Source organism: Dipodomys merriami, unplaced genomic scaffold, assembly GCF_024711535.1.
Source record: "Dipodomys merriami isolate MVZ:Mamm:240054 unplaced genomic scaffold, mDipMer1.0.p SCAF_3, whole genome shotgun sequence".
Classification (NCBI taxonomy): Eukaryota; Metazoa; Chordata; class Mammalia; order Rodentia; family Heteromyidae; genus Dipodomys; species Dipodomys merriami.
In genome coordinates this window covers 36,019-42,018 of record NW_027204492.1, presented here as the reverse complement: position 1 = coordinate 42,018, position 6,000 = coordinate 36,019, and positions in this window count along the sequence as shown.

Genomic DNA, 6,000 nt, shown 5'->3' with positions numbered 1-6,000 from the left:
CCAGAGAGGCTCATTTCCCACAATGCTTTGCTGTCAGCCAAGCGCCGGTGCCCCAGTTTTGCCTTAGGCGGTGCCAGAAGCCTCATTTCCCACAATGCCCAGTTCGTGGCCCCTTGCAATGCCTGCAAATCCCCACGGGGTGGCAACAGAACGGTCATTTTCCACAAAGCTGTGTTGTCGGCCCGGTGGAAATAATTCCACACACGTCCACGGGGTGGTTACAGACAGCTCACTTCCCCCAGTCCCCAGCTGGTTGCCAGGTGATTGTGCCGCACATTTGCATGAGTTGCTGCCAGCAGGTTCACTTCCCACAATTCGCACAGGGTGGCCAGTTGCTACGCTTGGAAATCTTCACAGGGTGGCAGCACAGAGGTCACTTCCCACAGGGCTGTGCTACCTGTTGGGTGGTCTGCCCACACATCTGCACGTGATGGCCTCAGAGAGGTCATTTCCCACAATTCCCAGCTGGTGGCCAGGTGCTATGCCCTCATCCACCCTCCGGGTGGCACCAGAGAGCTCACTTCCCGCAGTGCCGGGCTAGTGCTCTGCCCGTACATGTCCACAGGGCGGCACCAGGGAGCCCATTTCCCACAATGCTGTGCTGATGGCCAGGAGGCCTCATCCCGGGCCATTTCCCTTAGGATGGCACCAGGGAGCTTATTTCCCACAATGCCCAGAGTGGGAGCCGAGTGCTATGTCTGCACATCTCCAGCTGAGCGACAGGCAGAGAACTCAATAGCAGAGGCACCTTGGTATGAGGGGGTGCCAGAGGGCACAGGTCCCGGCTTTCGGCCGGGTGATAGTTCCGCACCTTTTCATAAGGTGGTGCCAAAGAACTCACTTGCCACTCTGCCGCGAGGCTAGCCAGTGGCTATGCCGGCTGATCTCAGCGGGGTGGCAACAGGGAGACCATTTCCCACAATGCCGTGCTGTGGGCCCTGTGATATACCCACACATGTCCAGGAGGGTGGCACCGGAGGGCTCCTTTCCCATAATGCCCTGCTGCCTGCCAGATGTTATTCCCACTCATGTCTACCGGGGTGGTTACAGAGAGCTCACTTCCCACTGTGCCCAGGGGCTGGCCAGGTGCGGTGCCTGAAAACCTGCACAGGGAGGCACCAGAGAGCTCATTTTCCACCATGCTCTGTTGTCAGATAGGTGACAATGCCATACATTTGCCTGAGTTGGTGCCAGGAAGCTTTATTGTCGCAATTCCCAGATGATCGCCAGCTGCAATGCTTGAAAATCGGCACAGGGTGGAAGCCGAGAGACCATTTCCCACCATGCCATGCTGTAGGCCCTGCGTTATACTCACTCATGTCCATGGGGTTGGCACCAGAGCTCTCATTTCCCACTATGCTTTGCTGTCGGCCAAGCGACACTGCCACAGCTTTGCACGGGGCTGTGTCATAGGGCTCATTTCCACAATTCCCAGGTGGTGGCCCGTGGCTATGCCTGCAAATCTCCATGCGGTAGAAACAGAGAGACCATTTCTCACCATGCTGTGCTGTCGGCCCGGTGTTATTCCCAATCATGTCCACGGGGTGCTTAAAGAAAGCTCACTTCCCACAATCCCCAGCTGGTTGCCAGGTGATAGGGCCGCACATTTGCATGAGTTGCTGACAGCGGGCTCACTTCCCACAAATCGCACAGGGTGGCCAGTTGCTATGCCTGCACATCTCCACAGGGTGGCAGCACAGAGGTCACTTCCCACAGTGCCGTGCTACCTGTTGCCCACACATCTGCACGTAATGGCCTCAGAGAGGTTATTCCCCACAATTCCCAGCTGGTGTCCAGGTGCTATGCCCTCATCCACCCTCAGGGTGGCACCAGAGAGCTCACTTCCCACAATGCCTTGCTAGTGTTATTCCCGCACATGTCCACAGGGCGGCACCAGAGAGCCCATTTTCCACAATGCTGTGCTGTCGGCCAAGAGGCATCCCGAGACATTTGCCTAGCATTGCACCAGGGAGCTTATTTCCCACAATGCCCAGAGGGCAGCCGAGAGCTATGCCTGCAGATCTCCATTTGGGCGACAGAAACAGAACTCAATAGCGGAGGCACGTTGGTATGAGGGGTTCCAAGAGAGCACATTTCCTGGCTGTTGGCCGGGTGATAGTTCTGCACCTTTTCATAAGGTGGTGCCCAAGAATTCACTTCCCACAGTGCCGAGAGGGTAGCCAGTGGCTATGCCGGCAAATCTGCACGGGGTGGCAACAGAAACCATTTCCCACAATGCCATTGTGTGGGTCCTGTGATATACCCAGGGAAATGCATGGGGGTTGCATCAGAGAGCTCATTTCCCACAATGCTGTGATGTTGGCTTGGTGTTATTCCCACACATGTCCACAGGGTGGCTACAGAGAACTCACTTCCCATAGTGCCCAGTGGTTCACCAGTTGCTATGCCTGACAACCTGCACAGGGTGGCACCAAACAGGTCATTTCCCACCATGCTCTGCTGTCAGACAGGTGACAGTGCCACACATTTGCCTGAGTTGGTGCCAGCAAGCTCCATTCCCGCAATTCCCAGAGGGCAGCCAGTTGCAATGCTTGAAAATCTCCACGGGGTGGAAGCCGAGAGACCATTGCCCACAATGCCATGCTGTAGGCCCTGTGGTATACTCATGCATGTCAACGGGGCTGGCACCAGAGATTCATTTCCCACAATGCTTTGCTGACGGCCAAGCGACAGTGCAGCACCATTGCATTAGGCGGTGCCAGAAGCAGCATTTCCCACAATGCCCAGTTGGTGACCTGTTGCTATGCCTGCAAATGTCCACGGGGTGGCAACAGAGAGCATATTTCCCACAATGCTGTACTGTCAGCCCGGTGTTATTCCCACACATGTCCATGGGGTCTTTAAAGAAACTCACTTCCCTCAGTGCCCAGCTGGTTGCCAGGTGATTGTGTTGCACATTTGCATGAGTTGTTGCCAGTAGGCTCACTTCCCACAATTCACAGAGGGTGGCCGGTTGCTATGCCTGCAAATCTCCACAGGGTGGCAGCACTGAGGTCATTTCCCACAGTGCCGTGCTATCCGTTACCTTGTATGCCCACACATCTGCACGTAATGGCCTCAGAGAGGTCATTTCCCACAATTCCCAGCTGGTGGCCAGGTGCTATGCCCTCATCCACTCTCAGGGTGGCAGCACAGAGGTCACTTCCCACAGTGCCGTGCTAGTGCTATGCCAGTACATGTCCACAGGGCGGCACCAGAGAGCCCATTTCCCACAATGCTGTGCTGTCAGCCAAGAGGCATCCCGGGACATTTGCCTAGGATGGCACCAGGGAGCTTATTTCCCACAATGCCCAGAGGGCAGCCGAGTGCTATGTCTGCACATCTCCATTTGGGCGGCGAAAACAGAACTCAATAGCGGAGGCACGTTGGTATAAGGGGGTGCCAGTGAGCAGATTTACCGGCTGTTGGCCGGGTAATAGTTCTGCACCTTTTCATAAGGTGGTGCCCAAGAATTCACTTCCCACAGTGCCGAGAGGGTAGCCAGTGGCTATGCTGGCAAATCTGCACGGGGTGGCAACAAAGAGACCATTTCCCAGAATGCCGTGCTGTAGGCCCTGTGATATACCCAGGCAAGTGCATGGGGGTTGCATCAGAGAGCTCATTTCCCACAATGCTGTGCTGTTGGCTTGGTGTTATTCCCACACATGTCCACAGGGTGGCTACAGAGAACTCACTTCCCATAGTGCCCAGTGGGCGCCAGTTGCTATGCCTGACAACCTGCACAGGGTGGCACCAAACAGGTCATTTCCCACCATGCTCTGCTGTCAGACAGGTGACAGTGCCATACATTTGCCTGAGTTGGTGCCAGCAAGTTCCATTCCCACAATTCCCAGAGGGCAGCCAGTTGCAATGCTTGAAAATCTCCACAGGGTGGAAGCCGAGACCATTGCCCACAATGCCATGCTGTAGGCCCTGTGGTATACTCATGCATGTCAACGGGGCTGGCACCAGAGATTCATTTCCCACAATGCTTTGCTGACGGCCAAGCAACTGTGTCAAACCTTTGCATTAGGCAGTGCCTGACGCCTCATTTCCCACAATGCCCAGTTGGTGGCCTGTTGCTATACCTGCAATTTCTTGCTGTCGGTCAAGCGACAGTGCCACACCTTTGCATTAAGCAGTGCCTGAAGCCTTATTTCCCACAATGCCCAGTTGGTGGCCCGTTGCTATACCTGCAATTCTTCTCGGGTTGTCAACAGAGAGCTCATTTCCCACAATGCTGTGCTGTCGGCCATGTGTTATTTCCACACATGTCTACGGGGTGGTTACAGAGAGCTCACTTCTCGTAGTGCCCAGTGCGTGGCCAGGTGATAGTGATGCATCTTTGCATAAGTTGTTGCCAGCAGGCTCAATTCCCACAATTCGCAGAGGGTGGCCAGTTGCTATGTCTGCAAATCTCCACAGGGTGGCAGCACAGAGGTCACTTCCCACAGTGCCGTGCTACCTGTTGCATGGTCTGCCCACACATCTGCACGTGATAGTATCAGAGAGGTCATTTCCCACAACTCCCAGCTGGTGGCCAGGTGCTATGCCCTAATCCAACCTCTGGGTGGCACCAGAGAGCTCACTTTCCACAGTGCCGTGCTAGTGCTATGCCCGTAGCTGTCCACAGGGTGGCACCAGAGAGCCCATTTCCCACAATGCTGTGCTGTTGACCAAGAGGCATCCCGGGACATTTCCCTAGGATGGCACCAGGGAGCTTATTTCCCACAATGCCCAGAGGGCAGCCCAGTGCTATGTCTGCACATCTCCATTTGGGAGGCAGGCAGAGTACTCAATGGCAGAGGTACTTTGGTATGAGGGGTGCCAGAGAGCACATTTCCCGGCTTTCAGCTGGGTGATAGTTCCGCACCTTTTTATAAGGTGGTGCCCAAGAATACACACAGTTCCAAGAGGATAGCCAGAGGCTATGCCGGCAAATCTGCACGGGGTAGCAACAGAGAGACCATTTCCCACAACGCCATGCTGTAGGCCTGTGATATACCCATACATGTCCATGAGGGTGGCACCAGAGGGCTCATTTCCCACAATGCTGTGCTATTGGCCCAATGTTATTCCCAAATATTTCACGGGGTGGTTATAGAGAGCTCACTTCCCAGTATGCCCAGCATGTGATGTGTCCATGAGCTATGGCTCAAAAACTGCACAGGGTGGCACCAAAGAAGTAATTTCCCACCATGCTCTGTTGTCAGACAGGTGACAGTGCCATATATATTTGCCTGAGTTGGTGTCAACAAGCTCCATTCCCACAATTCCCAGATGGTCACCAGTTGCAATGCTTGAACATCTCCACGGAGTGGAAGCTGAGAGACCATTTCCCACCATGCCATGCTGTAGGCCCTGGGGCATACTCATGCGTGTCCATTGGGGTGGCACCAGAGAGCTCATTTCCCACAATGCTTTGCTGTAGGCCATGGGACAGTGCTGTACCTTTGCATTAGGTGGTGCCAGATGGCTCATTTCCCACAATGCCCAGTTGGTGGCCCATTGCCAAGCCTGTAAATCTGCACGGGGTGGTAACAAACAGCTCACTTACCACAGTGCCCAGCAGGTCCCAGGTGCTATGCCTGGAAACCTGCACAGGGTTGCACCAGCGGCCTCATTGCCCACAATGCCCAGCTGGTTGCTCGGTGATAGTGCCACACATTTGCATGAGTTGTTGCCAGTAGGCTCACTTCCCACAATTTGCAGAGGGTGGCCAGTTGCTATGCCTGCAAGTCTCCACAGGGTGGTAGCACAGAGGTCACTTCCCACAGTGTCGTGCTACCTGTTGCGTGGTATGCCCACACATCTGCACGTGATGGCCTCAGAGAGGTCATTTCCCACAATTCCCAGCTGGTGGCCAGGTGCTATGCCCTCATCCACCCTCCGGGTGGCACCAGAGAGCTCACTTCCCACAATGCCGTGCTCACAGCCCAGTGCTATGCCCGTATATGTCCACAGGGCGGCACCAGAGAGCCCATTTCCCACAATGCCGTG